At 38.8% G+C, this 19,347-nt stretch overlaps 1 protein-coding gene across 8 annotated transcripts in view; it reads left to right on the top strand.

The window, feature by feature from the left end:
* Nucleotides 1-19,347, top strand: part of Dnm3 (dynamin 3) — a 531,619-nt gene that overhangs the window by 71,786 nt on the left and 440,486 nt on the right. The gene's annotated exons all lie outside the window — the stretch shown is intronic.

Here is a 19,347-nt window from a genome sequence, read left to right as displayed (position 1 = left end):
AAAATCAGAGTAGTCACAAGAGTGTTGTTGATGCTGTGAAAATATGTCCAGGAGTGATAGTCTTTGTTAAAAAGAACAGAATATTTTTTTGTTGATCAAAGATAAATCTACTATTACCTTATTCCAATTTGACTTAATGGATGCTTGAGTGAGAGCAGGGAGTATTTGTCTTCCTGTGTCTGGCTTATTTCACTCAACATGATGTTCTCCTGATTAAGAATGGCCTGGTTTTTTGCGGGTGGTTGAAGCTGCTGTTCTCTTGCAACTGTGACTTGGAGGTTCTGAAGTGTGGATGGTTGGGTGGGTGTTATGGGGGGCTGCTTCCCACGAGGAAGTTCCTAGTAGCTAACCTGGCCACAGAGGCTTCAGAAGTGGATGCTACCAATGGAACCGAGTCACCTCCAACAGAGTTACAGGGTCCAGATAGTGATCATATCCTGTGGGGGTTGTTGTGGGTGATGGTCTACAGTGGGGATTGCCTGCTTTTCTTCATGGCATCACCTTTAAGGTCCCAATTCAATCCCAGGGGAAAAAGAAGTATCTTTCTACATGTCTGATCCTAGTCTTACTAGCTGAAATTTGACCCTGAAGTCTAACCTGATTGGAACCTGAAAAGCAAAATGGTGCATCATTTCTTACATCTCAAGTTGAGTGGAGCATACATTCATATATGTAAATGATAATGCATACATATTCCTATTTCCTACCTCCAGGGCCTTTACACATCCACCTCAAAATCTTCTTATCCTCACTTGACTACCTGAAAGATGCTTGCTCACCAATCAAAATTTATGTCAAATGTTGTGTCTCTTGAACAACAAGCAAAGATTAGGGAGTCTAAAATTAATCCTCAACTTCCTAATTGGGTGCATGTAGACTTGCCTGCCTCATTGAAATTGAAATCAACCTGGTTATGAGGATGAAATTAAATCACATTAAAGAGAAGGTATTTAAGGTTTATTTTGTTTTAAATATAGTGGGGAAGAAAATAGCCAAAACCTGCTTCCTTAGTATGAGATTGAATTTAGGGAAAGATCTTAAAAATCAGGAAAGGATGTTTGCTGTAAAGAAATGCTACCAGGAAACATTTTTTGTTTTTTTTTTTTTTTAGTGAGTAGGGGAGGTATTTTGGTAATTCTGTTTGGAGTGGTAAGACACTTAATTTCACTGAAGGGGAAAATTTCTGGACAGATAAGACCATCAACTTGGAAGAAGTAGATGATGGAGTGGGGGGGGGATGTGGGTCTATGAGTAATCTTAAAAGCACAATCTCAAGACTGAAAATATAATGAACTGTGTGGGCCATAGAGTTTCTAGTTGCAGGGGAGGCCCACAACTGATGAAGGTGGAACGGGGTTCCTATATGTGAAGGATCAAGGTGCGCGACTGTGATCCCCCCACGGGAAGGGCCTGCTACTGCGGTCCCAGTCTCTTCTCAGTACTTGAGTGTTATATGCAGCTTTCAAAGTTATTTTCAAAAACTGAAATGGCTTGTCCAGGGTTAGTAAGATATTTTTAGTTGTCATTCACTTGTACTTTGTTTTCAAAATATTTCCTTCCTTATGGAAGTTTCTTTTAAAATAGCCTGGACTTATTACAAAGGCCCATAATTCTTTTTATACCCAAGAGTTACTCTTTGTTTCTCATTATTAACTAGTAATATGACCTGGGATGAATGTTGTCAAAAAACTTTGGAATAAATTCTTCTTAGAAATGTACCTTAACTTGGAAAGTCTCACATTATCCTGAATTTAATTTGAAAATTCATTAAAATCTTTTATATTTTGCAAACATAATTTATCTTGGAAATTATTATTTATATAAAAATATCTTAACTTTCATGAAATATTTATTTTCTGTGATTCTTTAGGTTTTATGTACTTTAAATGTCTCCAACAAATAAGCATAGCAAAGAAGGGGAAGGAAGTTACATTTATTGAAGTTCTACTATCCCTTATGTATGCTGTTTAGTTGAAAGGTCAACAAAGCTCAGAGGAGGATACTTTCTTGTGTTATTTTTATTTTTAGTTATTTTTGTGTATTTGGTATATACACATGTATATAAGATACAAATACATCCTATGTGCATGCCTCTGGAGGCCAGAGCAGAATGTCAGGTGTTTCCCTTTATTGCTGTTCCATTTTGTTTGATGGTGACAGAATATCTCACTGAACCTGTAATTATGATGCTGATCAGTGACCCCAGTGACGCTCCTGTCGTGCCCTGTTATGACGGTGGTAATAGTCAAACATGGCTGTGGGCACCTCCAAACACCCACATTGTTCCTACCCTGGTCCAAGATGTTTTGCCTCTGTCTACTACACATTTCCTACTTGTTCCTTTTCTCTCTTTGACCCCAGTAGTTATAATAGATGTGATCCTTTTTAAAATGTAATTCAGGTCATGTCACTTCTCTCCACCAGGTATGCCAATAGTTCTCCAATCCACACAGGGAAAAGCCAGAGTCCCTATCATAAACTTTGGGACCTCTCCCCCGCCTTGCGTTTACCTAACCCCAGTGTCTTCCCTTGCTCATTCCTCTCTAGTACGCCAAACACACATCCTTCCCAGGAACTGTGTGGCAAACCCACCAACCCTTCAAGTCATTGCTCAGGTCTCATTTTCTCACTGAGGCTTATCTTGATCCACTATTTGAAGCTGCAACCCCAGTAAGTCTTAAGGCATAATAATTTAGGATTTTTATGTCTTTTAAAACTTGCTTTAAATCTTGGGGATGGAGAGGTGGATCAGCATTTAAGGTGCTTGCCTAAAAAGCCTAAGGATGTGTGTTTGATTCACCAGTACCCACATAAAGTCATATGCACAAGATGACCCATGTTTCTGGAGTTCGTTTGCAGTGGCTAGAGGCTCTGGCATGCCCATCTCTCTCTCTTAAATAAATAAATAACATATTGTTAAAAAATGCTTTAAATCTCTAAAATTTTCTGCTTCTGTGTTTAGTGTTAATGTTCTAACATAAATATAAATCAAAATATGTCAGAAATGCCAAACACTTATATGCACAAATTTAATACTGCAGTAATTTCTTATCTTTGACTATTTTCATATTATAAATAATTTACTCACTATTGTTTTGGATATAAGATGGAAACCAAATGTGTATGTTTTTCTGTTGAAATTCATTCTTTGACTTAGAGAAAACATGTTGGTCATGATCTATAATATTGATTTCAGAAGTCACTTACTCCTTATAGCCCATTGCGTACAAAACACAGAATAATTATTCTTCAATTTTTTTTCTCACAAGATAGGATAGGAATCTTGACAACTAATCACAAAATGATGAATGGGAATTTAGTGTACTTTTGAGCATGTGACTACTGGTGAAATTTGCATATTTTTATCTACCATAACAAAAGCAATATAGACTAACTAGCATAAATATGTAATTAAATAATTTAACACATTTGTATTTATTATTTTTTTAGTGTTATAACTCATATTTGAAATCTTTCTGCCTGGTAGATCCAAAGCTTTCTTTTTATGTTTTTTTCCTCCCTAATTTTTGTGTTTATATTTTCAATTAGTTGATGTTTATTTTCCTGTGGTAATATAAATACTAACAGTGAAGAAAATTTTCAATGGTGAAAAGAATGATTTGTGCTTCATGGTTTAAAGTATCACAATATTCATTTATTACTGTATTTTAGCCTATGACATACCTAAATTTCTAAAATATTTTAATTTCTGAGCACAGAAAATATTAAATCAGGACCTGTAATAGTTTCTAATATAGTATATTATCTAAATTTGAGGTTTCTAATATGATCTCTCTTACAAGTAAGAAATCCATATTCCAAGTTTTTCTTGCTTATCTTGTATTCCTGACATCTTAAATGCTCAACTCCAGCCAGATTGCACTCATCAGTGTGTCCCTCCTTTCCTCTGTCTTCCTTTCTTCTTTCCATCTTCCTACCTCTCTCCTATTCTTCTCTCTCTCTTTCATTCCCTGTTATTTAGTTAGGCATCTGCTATGTGTTATGCATGGTACTGGAGAGAGAATAAACAGTATTATCTATTGCTTCACTAAACTGAAACCAGATGCTAACACCCCCAATGAAAGCAGGAAGCCATAAGATTGCTATTAGAGCCAGAGTTGGCACCAGATATCCTGTGTATCTTGAGTGAGGCCTACCATTTACAGACAGGTAGAGTGTTAGAATTAACAGGAGAGTTAGAAGATATTCCTTTGGATTTTGCATTTCAGAGATGTTGAAACTAGGTCTTTTACAGATTAAAGGACATAACAAGGTCATAGCTGGAATCTAAGCTGTTTTGACTACTGCTTTTTCTATACAACCCCCTTCCCTCTCTTGTGATATTGTTTGCCCAGATCCCATGTTGCCACACACTCATGTGTGGTTATGCTGTTAAAGACCTCTTTTCACATGAACACACTGAACTATAAGACTTTTATCACTACTGGCTTTTTGCTTGAAATTATAATTGGAACAATTAGAGATGCATCAGTGGAAAAGCAATGAAAGAGGGCCATTAAAGGGTAATAAATGCCTCTCCTCATGGGAATGGAGATATGTCAAAGTATCTGAGCTATTTTCATTGGTGCTTTCAAGTGGCTAGAAATAACACTGGCCACATGCATGTAGAACACTGTAGATGCCGAGGGTTTGGTTCATTCTGTATTTGAATTGAGCACACTGTGGTTGAAATGTGTGCTCATTCTTTTTGTTAGCTTAAGTGTTCTTTTCATATTTTGCATTAACTTTTCCCAGAGAAGAGAGTAGAGCAATCCTGAGAGCTCTCAGGAAATGAAGTCTTTAGGTATCTAGTGACTCTCTAGGAAGTAGATTAAAAGATTAAAGCCATAGGAGTTTGTTTTGAAATATTTTTTCCTTTTCATACTACCACCAAAATCTATGTGCAACACGACAAGCTAGATATAGCTTACTTCAAATCCAAATGCCCATGGCTAGCAAGACAACCACTACTGTTGATGTAGAGAAAGATTAGCTTCGGAAACTTGAATAAACAATTTCTAAAAGAATTTTATGATAACTTACTCTCTCTCTCTCTCTATGTATATATATCCCAAAATAATGATAGTAATAATTATTATTCTGATTATGATTGTCTTGGGAACCTTTTCTGACTACTTACTATGTATAAAGCATCACTATAAGCACTCAAGTCTTCTCTGTAATTTCAAAATGTACAATGCTCTAAAAAGTAAATATTATTTTTGTAATTCATTGGCAAAACTTATATTGGCCAAAACCCTCTTATTGGCAACCTTCACCTATTTATAGATTATATTTATCCCAGGGAGTACTCATGTTTTGCTAGAGGCATATTGGTAATTTGATACTAGATGCAGTTCTGGACTCTGATGGGTAACTAGGCAGTATCATTTTATGTGTCATGTTACCTTTATAATATTAGAAAAAATCTGAATTATATCATATCTTTTCACCAGCAAGTAACAGATTCTATTAACCCCTACCCTAACTTTTTATAGATGAAGAAATTGAGCCATATTATTAGATTCTAAACTTAGTTCCAGATGTTTTAGTACCAAAATGTGTGCTTTAATCAACTAACATTTACTGTCTTAGAAAGAAGGGTTTAAAAGCATTTCATAGAAATTAGCATTATGTTAATTTATCTAATGAAACTAATAAAAATAATTCAGATTTGAATGGAATTCTTCCATTATTATCTCTCTGTTCTCCATTTCAATTCTTAAACACCAATGATCATAAATTTACTAGTGTATCTTATAGGAGATGATTGTTCTATCTTCAACGTAATGGTCTCCTCAGTTTTCAAACATTTATGCCTTGTTTTTAAGAGGTGGTGATAGATCTTAGGAGGAAGATAAATACTGCTTCTGAGGCAAGTGTCATTCTGACATGCTCTAAAGGAAGGTGTTCTTAGTGCAGGAGGAAGTCTCATTAGGCTAGCACCACCCAGAATTGTCACCCCTGTCACTCACCATCAGCTCACTGATGTCTGTGGACATTTTGTGTGCATGCCATTCTTGAAATATACTAATGAGTGATATGGGCTAGCAGGCACTCTCAGGCAAATATAAAAAAGTAATTCTTGGGCTGGAGAGATGGCTTAGCAATTAAGGTGCTTGCCTACAAAGCCTAAGGACCTGGTTTGATTCTCTAGTATCCACTTAAGCCAGATGCACAAGGTGGTGCATGCATCTGGAGTTTGTTTGCAGTGGCTAGAGGCCCTGATATACCCATTCCATCCCTATTCCCCCCTCTGCCTATTTGCCTCTCAAATAAATAAATAAATTGTAATTCTTTTTTTTTTTTTTCGAGGTAGGGTCTCACTGTAGCCCAGGCTGACCTGGAATTCAGTATGGAGTCTCAGGGTGGCCTCAAACTCAAGGCGATACTCCCACCTCTGCCTCCCAAGTGCTGGGATTAAAGGCGTGCGTCACCACACCTGGCTTAAATAGTAATTCTTAAGTTGGTTCATTAATACCTTTTCTTTAGTCAACAGAATTTTTTGAGTAATCAGCAAAATTTTATTGAACTCTCAGTCTGTTATGTTTTTCTCTTCATTTCCTTTGGGGAATAATGAATGAGGCCTCTAGAGGGTTAGGGAGGAGCTAGATCTGAGGATCTACAGGTTAACCATAAGATCAGATTTCAGTACTTTTTATTTTTATTTTTATTTTTATTTTATTTTATTTTTTGGTCTTTTAAAAATATTTATTTATTTATTTATTTTTCTTCTGATTTTTAAAAAAATTATTAGCATTTTCCATGATTATAAAAAAAATCCCATGGTAATATCCTCCCTACCCCCCCCCACTTTCCCCTTTGAAATTCCATTCTCCATCATATTACCTCCCCATCACAGTCATTGTACTTATACCAACCTGTTAAGTACCCTCCTCCCTTCCTTTCTCTTCCCTTTATGTCTCCTTTTTAACTTACTGGCCTCTGCTACTACCTATTTTCATTCTCACGCAGAAGCCCAATCATCTGTAGCTAGTATCCACATATGAGAGAGAACATGTGGCGCTTGGCTTTCTGGGCCTGGGTTACCTCACTTAGTATAATCCTTTCCAGGTCCATCCATTTTTCTGCAAATTTCCTAACTTCATTTTTCGTTACCACTGAGTAGAACTCCATTGTATAAATGTGCCACATCTTCATTATCCACTCATCAGTTGAGGGACATCTAGGCTGGTTCCATTTCCCAGCTATTATAAATTGAGCAGCAATAAACATGGTTGAGCACGTATATTTCAGTCCTTTTTTTTTTTTTTTTTTTTTTTTGCTTTTTTGAGATAGGGTCTCACTCTAGCCCAGGCTGACCTGGAATTCACTATGGTGTCTCAGGGTGGCCTCGAACTCACAGTGATCCTCCTACCTCTGCCTCCCAAGTACTGGGATTAAAGGCGTGTGCCACCACGCCCAGCGATTTCAGTACTTTTTAAATAGGCCGGATATACTCTGTTCTGTGGTGCTGGTGCTTTGTGCTTTACTTTGGTGGTGAAACTGACCTGTACTATTTTGGCATTCATTTGAATTCTCTCTTCCAATGTCTTTAAAAGGCAAAAACAAAAGAGCTAGAGAAGCTCACTTCTGCTTTGGTCTTTGTTCTTCCCTTCTATCCCGGGACAAAGAAGTGGTAATAGACCTTCAGGACCAAGGACAGTAATCAGGCTATGCAGCCTGAGTAGGGGAAGGGTGGAAGTAGGCTGTCTGCACCAGGCGCTCTCTCTGCAGTCACTGGGTAAATGTCCTGGTAACTTTGTGTCTTCTCACGTGCTGGGTGGGTATTCTCCAGGTCGTCCTTTCTTAGCCATTGCAGTGTCAAAGTATGAAGGTCTGAGACTCACTTGTAGGCTTCATGGAACGGGGGCAAGGAAGGACTTTAAGTCTCTTCTGGACTAGGCTTGATGGTTACACAGTAGGAGAGGGTTTGGCCTTGTCCTGCCTACATTCCCAGTCTGCTTATTCTTTTGAACATACTCAGTCTTCTGAAGGAAATTCTTGAGGGCTCTCGGCTTTATCTTTCCCAAATGCACCTGTTTTGTAAACTGTGCAAGAAAACATGGCTGCAAGGACTGAACATTTAACAATCTCTTTGTTGACCTACAGCACACATTTTTTTTTTTCACTTCAGCACACATTTTTGATAGATTTGGTATTACTTGCAGGGGAGCAAAATTGGTTTGGGGGAGATTAGAAAAAACTTCCTATGTTTAAGGATCATATATATATATATATATATATGTTGATATGGTTATATCCATGATATTAAATTTAATAGGAGAAATTTTAATGAGAAAAACATCAAGTGAGTTTTCTTTTCAGGAGAAAGCAATGGAAATAAAGTTGAAACACTCTGGTCAAAAGCATAGTTTTTCTCACTCTTTCTCCTTCCTGGGTGGTCCAGTGTTGGTCTGGCCACTGATAACACCATCAGTATCCTAGGCTCTTTGTCTTTTGTTGTTGTTTGGTTTCTTGGTTTTTCTGATGTAGGGTCTTGCTCTAGCCAAGGCTGACCTGGAATTCACTATGTAGTCTCAGGGTGACCTTGGACTCACAGTGATTCACCTACCTCTGCCTCCCAAGTATTGGGATTAAAGACGTGTGCCACCACTCTGGGCTTTTCTGTCTTTTTTTGTTTTTTGCCCTGCCATCATTGGCCCACAGTTTCTGCCTGCAGAATTTCCTTGTAGTGCTACAGTGGGTGTTCTGCTTTCATATGTAACTGGCAAGGAGAGGAAAGCGGAAGAAGGGCAAGAAATATACATCAGTGAAATCAGATCCTTCTGGAGGAAACATCCTGATGCCACTCAGCAACCTGCAATGATATCTCGCTGTGTAGAGCAGTCAGGTGGGCACCACACATTCACATGGGAGACTGGGGAATGCTGACTGATTTGTACGTCAAAGTTGGGGACATGTCCATCAGCAGAGGAACAGAGGAACTAAGATTCTGTTAATAAGAAAGGAAAAATGGGTAGGCAACTAAGTCTTTTTAGTAGTCTCTTTTTTCCATTCATTTTCATGTTAGCAAAGGAAGGGAAAACATAATTTGTGGTTTAAAAACAAAAGTGAATGCTAAGTGACTGTTTTGTACCGGGACCTATTAACCTGGAGCTATAATTCTTAAACAAGTTGACCTTGTGAGTGAGCATATTCTGGTGAGTGGTGCACATAGTCTTTGTGAAGACACTCTGCATTCAGTTCTCAGACCTCTGATCCAGAAATGTCTGTATTCTAAGTGTTTCAGTCAGAACTATCAATTAATATTTAATTAGATTGAATGAAAAGATGATTAGAAATTTTGAGTTTTATGGGTAAATATTACAATTTCTTAGATGTCTAAAAAAGCGATGCTTTCCTACAATCAGAAGTTCATGTTTTTTAAATGAAGTGAAAAGTTGGTGTAGAGCACTGATAGAGTAACTGGTAAAAGCAAACGTGATCTTTACAAATCTGTAAGTGCTATCATCCTTAATATGTGGTAATAATGTGGAGAAAAATAGAAACTACAGAGGAAATTTTCCAATTGAAGCTGTGGACTTTGGCATTATTACTTCCTTCGGCAATTAAAGTGGCATTGTGATGGTTGGCAGGGCGCTGGAACCAGGAAGCAAGCACTGAGTCATTTTAACAGCACCATTGTACCGGGGCCTGGGTCAGACACATGACCTCAGCACTCTTGGAGCAGTGGGCAGCACTCATTCTTTTTCTCTGTCCCCTCTCTTGTGTCTCCTTTCTACTTCCTCCCCTTTTTTGTAGGATTACCATTTTGAAGTGTTTTGAGATAATAGTCACAAGAAGATTATTCTGGAGTACAGAAATTATGCTTTAAGGGATAATATTTTAAAGAAGAGGTCTTCTATTTTTAAGGAATCATTTAAAATATGTTATTTCATGGATTTAAAAAATTGCTGTCAGGTAAGGTATTGAATACCTTTTTTTAAATTTATTTTATTTTTTATTTTTTTTAAAGATTTTTATTTATTTATTTGAGAGTGACAGAGAGAGAAAGAGGCAGATAGAGAGTGAGAGAGAGAATGGGTGCGCCAGGGCTTCCAGCCACTGCAAACGAACTCCAGATGCGTGCGCCCCCTTGTGCATCTGGCTAACGTGGGTCCTGGGGAATCGAGCCTCGAACCGGGGTCCTTAGGCTTCACAGGCAAGCACTTAACCGCTACGCCATCTCTCCAGCCCGGTATTGAATACCTTTAATCCCATCACTTGGGAGGCAGAGGTAGGAGGATTTCTGTTAGTTTGAGGCCAGCCTGAGACTACATAGTGAATTCTAGGTCAGCCTGGGCTGGAGTGAGACCCTATCTCAAAAAACCAGAAAAAAAAAAAATGTTTCCTTCAAATTTCATCCCATGTCATTAGACTTTAGAAAGTGTCAGTTATTTTGGCCCATTTTTTGTTTTGTATGTTGTACTTCAGTGAATATCTTTTGACCTTGAGTATTCACATTACAATGCTAATTTATCTCTGCAAATTTTTGATAGATTAAAAGTTATCATGTCCCTTTTTCATTCATATAATACCAGTTAACTATTTGCCAACTGGGAATTTAGATCCAGGAATTTTCCCCCTCTGTTTTAAGGCCATGTAGTGCATTAAGGAATATTCCTGAAAGGAGAGGTGGAGAGTGATAACATACCTAACACCTGGACACTGAGGGAGCACATAGGTGTGACAAACAAACCTATGAGCAGACCAGTGTGACAAGTGTGTGTTGAGAATTGAGATAAGTCTGCATGTGGGTGGGATTTAAGGAAAGCTCCCTGAAAAAACTGCTTGGGTCTGAAGGATAAATAGGAGCTGGCTAGAGGGAATTGCAGGGGAACGGTATCCCAGAAAGAGATCTCAAGTATGCCAAAGCATGGAGGCTGACAGGACTGTGTGGAGATGCCTGCTAGTGGATATGGAGGTTTTATCCCCCCTGAATTATCTTTATTATTTACTTCTATAACTTCAGAGCCTAAAGCTGCTTTTAGCATGTAGTAGGCATGTAGTGAAAGTTTGTTGACATGAAGGTTGAGTGAACTATAAGGAGCCCTGTGCTGGTGATGTTGGGTTTCCTGAGAGAAGTATTAAAAGATTTTGAATGGGATACTAATATTTGGTTTTCCTGCTAAGACAGTGGAAAATCAGTTAATGATTTGAAAATCTAAAAATTATGTCATGGGACTTAAATCACTGTCAAAGTTGGATTGCAGAGTGCTCAAATTAATTCAAGATTACTTGTGAGATCATTTTAGCAGTCACCATGATGGTTGGTGGCACGTGGAATGAAGATGGAAGCAGAGGAGACAGAACAAATTGAAGAGATAGTGGGACGGCAGAATCATCAGGACCTAGCGACCAACTTGGATCATGGTGGCAGAGGAAAACAAAGGAACGGTTGTCCTCAGCTGTGTTTCTTTCCTGATGAATGCTGATGTAGACGATGTGGATGATGACTGGGTATGAAGGATAAAAGACATGTTGGGTCATGAGTGAGTTGAGTTGTAGCGTTCAATACATCTAAGTGGGAAAATTCAAGAGGTTAGTGTGAATCACTAGTTATTATTTCTCACTCCAGCCCAGGCTAACTTGGGACTCACTCTGTAGTCCAAGGTGGCCTTGAACTCACAATCCTCCTGCCTCAGCCTTCCAAGTTCTAGGATAACAAATGCACATTGCTGTACCTGGCTTATTGTGACATTGAATCTAGTGTTTAGTGTTTTTAACGTACCATTTCCAAACATTTTGGCTAATTGCATGCTTTCCAGGAACTCATTAAGCACTGGTATTTCTGAGAGTCTATATTCATTACTTTTCCCACTCTGTTTTGAATTATTTAGTCTCTTAGCTTCAACCACCTCCTCTGTTGATAACTGACAAATTATCTAGGCAGAGCTTCTATCCTTTATTCCATCTGTTCAGTCTCACTTAATTTGTTGTCTCCATCTGGATATTTCTAAGTCATCTAGTGACCAGAATATTCAAATACACACCACTCCTTGCCCTGTCTCATTTGTTTTAAAATATAGCACGAAATAGTGGTCTGAAGCACAGGTGCTGGTGGTCGTCTCCAGGTTGTAGAGCCCCTGTCACTTATCACCTTTGTGCAAATTGTGTAACTTTTCTATGCCTTAGTTTCCTCATTTTTGGTTTATTTATTTATTTGAGAGTGACAGAGAGAGTGAAAGAGGCAGATAGAAGAGAGAACGGGCATGCCAGGGCCTCCAGCCACTGCACATGAACTCCAGATGCATGCGCCCCCTTGTGCATCTGGATAAGGTGGGTCCTGGGGAATTGAGCCTTGAGCCAGGGTCCTTAGGCTTCACAGGCAAGCACTTAACCGCTAAGCCATCTCTCCAGCCCAGCTTCCTCACTTTTCATTATTTATTTATTTATTTGAGATTGACAGACAGAGAGAAAGACAGATAGAGGGAGAGAGAGAGAATGGGCGCGCCAGGGCTTCCAGCCTCTGCAAACGAACCCCAGACGCGTGCGCCCCCTGGTGCATCTGGCTAACGTGGGACCTGGGGAACCGAGCCTCGAACCGGGGTCCTTAGGCTTCACAGGCAAGCGCTTAACCGCTAAGCCATCTCTCCAGCCCCCAGCTTCCTCACTTTTGAAGTGAGAATAATAATAGTATGAGAGGGAAGGAGGGAGGAGAGAGAAAAAAAAGAAAGAGAGAGAGAGAGAGAGAGAGAGAGAGAGAGGCAGACATTGGACCTGGCACATGGTACCTCCTGTATGAATATCAAGTCTACCTTCTTCTCTACCCTGTCTTGATTAGTGGACCACTGGGAGACTTTTAAAAATTACTTATTTATTACAGAGAGAGATTAGCTATTTTATTTATTTTAGAGAGAGAAAGAGAAAGAAAGAGGCAGAGGGAGAGAGAGAATTAGCATGCCAGGGCTTTCAGCCACTGTAAACAAATTCTAGACACATGCTCCTCTTGTTCATCTGGCTTACATGGGTCCCAGGAAATCAAACCTGGGTCCTTTGGCTTAACAGGCAAATGCCTTAACCACTAAGCCATCTCTCCAGCACTTCTAAATTTATTTATTTATTTATTTATTTATTTATTTATTTATTTATTTATTTATTTATTTATTTATTTATTTATGACAGGAGAGGGCAGAGAGAAAGAGTGATTGAGCATGGGTGCACCAGGGCCTCTATCCATTGCAAATGAATTCCAGATGCATGTGCCACCTTGTGCATCTGGTTTATGTGGGGTACTGGGGAATTAAACCTGGGTCCTTTGGCTCCACAGGCAAACACCTTAACTTCTAAGCCATCTCTCCAGCCACCCCCCCCCCCACGAGATTTATCCTAATTCTTCCACATCTCATATATGAAAACATTTACTTAATCTTGTCATTTGTTTTCATTACTACTTTGGACCCACCTTTATCATTTCTCAGATTACCTAGGTTGAACCATGACTAGTCTTCCTATGTTAAGTCTTTCCTATTTTCAAAATTTTCTGTTTAGTTCCCAGTGATTTTTCTGAAATGAAAATCCAGTTACTTAAACCACTTAAGTTCCTTCTTGTTCTCATGGAAACAAATACACATAGCTATAAAGAAGGTTTCTGAGGTCTGCTTCCCTCTCTGTCTTATAGTTATTTAATATGCTGTGCTATGTTGGCTTCCCGAATCTTTGAACACTCAGGTTCTCTGAGAAATGCCTCCTATTTCATATCTTTTTTTCTCTAAAATTGTCTGGCAGGTCAAACAAACAGGGAAGACATTTCTTGCTCTGTGTCTATTATACTTGTGTGAATCTTACCCACAGCACATGGCCTGCTCACTGCAGTCATTCACATATAAGCTCTCTATGGCTGAGCATTTTTATTTTTGAATGAGTCGAATACATGCATTAACTTCTCAGAGAGCATGAAGTATACCTCTTATATTTAGGCATAGGCAGCTGTTAAACATTTCCTTATTGAATAGATTATCTGGCTACTGATCACTCATATTGGAGAAAGCCATCTCTATAGTCATTTGATTTGCTGATAAGAAGAAAAACTTCTTTTAGCTTCTGGACTTAGCAGCTGTGCTCTCCTATTTGGGCTTTTAAAGTCCAGTCATCTCCCAGTGACCAATAATAATATTTCTTATTAACTAAATTTCTGAAAGAATCAATAAGAGATGTTAGAATTTATCTTTCTTATATACTATGGAAATTGCTCTTTCTACGAGTCAGGAAGTTATGAAATAGCATTGACTTATTTCCTATAAAAAGAGCTATTAAAAACTACATGGGATAATGCTTTGTTGAGGGTGCTGAGAGATAAAAAAAAGGTATTTGATTTATAGCTATGAGGTAGCAAGCAGGTATTGTGGGAAGCACTCCCTCTGTCCCAAGATCTGTACATTCACCCTGCAAAAGGTGCTCACAAAGTAGATTAGAGTCTATTTCATAATGCCTACTGTTCAGGTTACTCCTCACTCTTATCTTGATCTACTTTGAAGGAAAAGCGTTTGTTTTGTAAATGGGCTCTATGCCCATATCTATCTATTTCTTTCTTTTAAAAAAGAGAAAAATCAACTCCTACCAAATCAGAGAGCCAGAGCCTCAGAGGCCCCCAACACCTCAGCACTGAAGCAGACCAAAAATGAACCCAACATGGCTCAAGGAAATTTTGCGGAAGAGGGGGCAGAAAGAATGTCAGAGTCATATGTTGGGTCATGATATGCAGAGACATTTATCATACCAATAACTGTGGGCTAACTCCACAGTGCACGACCCATTTACATCAACAAGGAGGGTCCAATAGGAGGGGGTAGATCATGGATGAGCCTAAACAATGGTACCAAACTGCCTGTATTTGCTGAAAAGAAAACTAATAAATTAAAAAAAATTTGTTTATTCTTATCTATTTATTTGAAAGTAAGAGAGAGAGAGAGAGAGAGAGAGAGGGGGGGAGAATGGCTGCGCCAGGGCCTTCGGCCACTGTAAATGGACTCCAGACGCATGCGCCCCCTTGTGCATCTGCCTAATGTGGGTCCTGGGGGATCAAGCCTTGAGCCAGTGTCCTTAAGCTTCACAGGCAAGTGCTTAACCACTAAACCATCTCTCCAGCCCGATATCTATCTCTTTCTTTCTTTCTTTCTTTCTTTTTTTTTTTTTTTCTAAGGTAGGGTCTCACTCTAGCTCAGGCTGACCTGGAATTTTCTATGTGGTCTTAGAGCGGTCTTGAACTCTTGGCGATCCTCCTACCTCTGCCTCCTGAGTGCTTGGGATTAAGGGCGTGTGCCAGCATGCCTGGCTCCCATGTCTCTTTCTTTATGTACATACTAGAGCATGAACATAAAGCAGATATGTAGCTGAAATATAAAATAATACTAAAGGTAGAGTGATTATTTTCCTGAAGTTAACATAGTAAACTCATTTCCCCAGAAGATAGGCTTATGAGGAAAAAAAAAAAAATCTCACTACATATTGCACAGACAAAACAAAAGAGAAATAAAAATCAGGGATAGAGAGATGGTTTAGTGGTTAAGGTGCTTGCCTGCAAAGCCAAAGGATCACAGTTCAATTCTCCAGGACACACGTTAGCCAGATGCACAAGGGGATGCATGCATCTGGAGTTTGTTTGCAGTGGCTGAAGGCCTTGGCATGCCCATTCTCTCTCTCTTCTCTCAAATAAATAAACAAATGTATTTTAAATTAAAAAGAAACAAGTGGATGATGGCACTCAGTGGTAATGAATTATCAATATCATGTCAGTGCCTTGGTCAGTGTTTATGGATATGAGATAACAAAATGAGCATTCCAAACCACTGTAGCTGGTCCACACTGAAATGGTAGGTCAGGTGGGTCTGTGCTTCCTCGCCTCTAGATCCCACTCATAAAATGTTAAAATGTCATACATAGGGACTGAGGATGACTTTTTGCAAGAGAGTACTTCAGTCGCTAGAAAAACACACTATCTATGACTGTAATGAAGCAATAGTAATTATGATAACACATTTTATGGTGCTTGGATTTTTAAATGTAGCTGTATGGTGCATTTCATTTGATCCATATGGTCTGGGCAACAGTTAGAATAAGTTTAAAATGACTTTTTTTTGTTTCCCCACGGAAAGGTAGAGTGCAGTCTGTGTTCAAAGCAAGACTGTCTGTGTCTCTTTTCTTGTCTTACCCCACTAGCTCACAGAGCAGGACTGTTCTGGACATATGGTTTAAGTTTTGCTAGGTCATCAGAAAGACATGCATTTTCAGGATGCTGCACTAACCACTCACTCTTCACCAGAGAGGAGTTTCTCTCTAGCACTTTGCTGCATTTCAGAGGTGCCTGAGAAGTAGGAGAAACTTCCAAATTGCTGGATTTGGTTGCCCAACCTTTCCACTGTTGGTGAGAAAGCACACACTGGAAGCAGGGCTGTCCATCAGTAAGAGGCAGGTTGGATATCTGAGTCCATTTCTGTCTCACCATGGAAAGTTCTGCTTCCTAATTAAAAAGTAGAGAAAAGCATCACACATATCCAAGTAAATTGTTATTTCCAACCATTATATATATTCTGTTTTGCTCTAATAATGTCCAATGGAATAGCTACTAAATCTATGATGTGAATATCTAGTCAATAAAGAAGTTGAAACAGGCTTCCATTTGAGGACATAAATTCAACAAACTTCCTTTATTCCTTTCCTTTCTCCTTCCTTTTTCTCTATCCCTCTTTTTTTGAATAAAACCGTTTATTGATTTGTTAAATGACATCAATCAGGCATGTGAGACTGTACATTTATCTCTGGCATATTTATATCCTAAGACCTCATGCTGATTTCCTTCAGCTCTTTACTCCATGGTTTTCTTTTCTTTTCATTAATTTTGATTTTCAAATTAACCTCTTCATTTTCATTATAGGCACAGAATATAGATGCTTTATTCTGTATTTTGGTTTTTTATTTTTTTAAAGATAGAGAGAGAGAGAGAGAGAGAGAGAGATTTGGTGCACCAGGGCTTCAGCCACTGAAATGAACTCCAGACACCTGCGCCACCTACTGGGCACGTGTGACCTTGCACTTACCTCACCTTTGTGTGTCTGGAGAATCAAACTCAGGCTTTACAGGCAAGCACCTTAACTGTTAAGCCATCTCTCCAGCCCTGTATTTTGTTTTTCTTCATTTGAGACAGAGTCTCACTGTGTAGCTCAAGATGGTCTTGAACTCAAGATTTTCCTACTTCAGCCTCCCAAGTTCTGGAGTGACCGAAGTTCAACACCATGCCAAGTTAATTCATTGCTTCATGAATAGAAAACACTATTATTTCAGGGCATGGTGGTACATGCCTTTAATCACAGCACTCCAAGAGGCAGAGGTAGGAGGATTGCCAAAAGTTCAGGGTCACCCCGAGACTACCTAGTGACTTTCACGTCAGCCTGGGCTGACCCTACCTCGAAAAACCAAAAACCAACATACAAACAAACAAAAAAACAAACCCACTATTATTTCAGGTATAGTTTTTCAAGAAACACAGATTTCTGCTTCACTATTCGGTGTTTTTACGTTTCACACCGCGATGTCTACATGCTTTAGCCCAGGGGCTGTTTACTGCTACTCAGTCTTTCAGAAAATGCATTAAAATTGAAAAATAAACCAGCTATAGAGGAGGTTTTGCCTAATTTCATCTTGTCACTCTCACCAGCAGAGTATCAGTGTCATTAAAAGCTTGAGTGTTCCCACTTGCCCCACCCAGCTCACAAGTTGCTGTTCACTGGAATCTCATATGTGTGGAAGCTCTCTCTATAAAACTCTTAATGTCATAGTCTACTGTCACCATTGAGATGTTGGGTAACACATCCTGCCGCGGCCAGTAGTTCTCAAACCTTAGTGAGCATTAGATTAGTTTGCCCTGGGAGTTTGATAGGAGTTCAGAAGTCATACCTGTTCCTAGAATATTATGAATGTGGACCTTCAGTATAGGTCCTGGGTTTTGGAATTCACACCTTTTCTGATGGTCTTAGAACCTCTTTGCTTGAGAAAGCTTGCCATTGAGTCCAAGGTTCACTATGACTAGGATTCTATGATGTTCTTGCAAAACCTTTGAAACATTCTAAATGTGTTTAAGACCTGAGATGCAGGCCAGGACTGGTGATTCAGGCTTATAAAGCCAAAGTCATTGTGGAAAGTACTGGAAGGATTGTAGAGACAAGTTCTCTCTGAAGGAACAAGTTCTAGCCCACTTTTCGTGAAACATACAGCATAAGTATTATTGTACTCATGAAATAATGGGAAGAGAACTTAGAAGGGCAGTTCTGAGGACATCTAGACAGATGGTTGAGTACAGGGCATGATATATTAAGATGATCCAAGTACAGGGCATAATATGTTTAGATGGTCCAAGTATGGGGCATAACCTGTTAAGATAGAATATGGGACATAATATGTTAAGATGGTCTTAAGTTCAAGGTCAGCCTGGGCAACTTAGTGAGACTCAGTCTCAAAATAAAAAGTAAAGATAAGGTTGCAGATACAGGTCAGTTTAGCTAGTATGTGTGGGGCCTTGTGTTCAGAGAAAAAAAGTTCCAGACCAAGCAACAACAGCAGCAACAACAACAAAAACCCAATGTGGGCCAAAACCGCCCATGATATGAGTGCTTATTAATTAGTCCTCTGACAATGCAGACTCAGTTAGTACATGTGAATTACCAATGTAATTTAATACAGCATTCCATGTGAACATGATCTTTCTTAAAATCTCCCATTTATAAAGAATTAGAGATAAAAACTCAAGATGTAATATTTTTTTCTAGTGTTAATTCTTATAGATGTAATAGTTGCTCCCACCTGGTATCACATTTTGTGAGTTTATTTTAATTAGAGAAAAGTTTCAAGATATTTAGAAAATAATTTCATATACCTGTTTGGTTATGGTCATAATTTCATGGTGAAAATATTGCTCTTGAGTCCAGAGAAAACATTGATCTTTTTCATCATCAAAAAGCATTTGCCACACCAGTTCTGTTATCATCTACATAAATGAAGAGTTCTTAGCCTACCTGTGATCCCAATGTGGTAAAGGCGGATTCTGGGCAAAGCTGGCTGGCTACACTGGCCTAATGGGCAAACTCTGAGTTTAAATGATAATGCTTGCCTCAGTAAATAAAATGGAGTATGATGGAGGAGAACTCCAGATGTTAACCTCTGGCCTCCAATTATTTGTGCACACACGTACATGTATTCTCACATGCATGAACACATACCACATATGCTTACACACAGAACATATTTCTCTATTAATATTAGCACCAAATGTTTTTAATTAATACTGATTCTCTGAAAGTGAACTTGAGCTGATGATAACAGAAACTTAATGCACGCTTTTATTCTAGCTGG

The sequence above is a fragment of the Jaculus jaculus genome, chromosome 1 (genome assembly GCF_020740685.1).
Source record: "Jaculus jaculus isolate mJacJac1 chromosome 1, mJacJac1.mat.Y.cur, whole genome shotgun sequence".
Taxonomy (NCBI): Eukaryota; Metazoa; Chordata; class Mammalia; order Rodentia; family Dipodidae; genus Jaculus; species Jaculus jaculus.
This window is presented reverse-complemented; position numbering and strand designations above follow the sequence as displayed.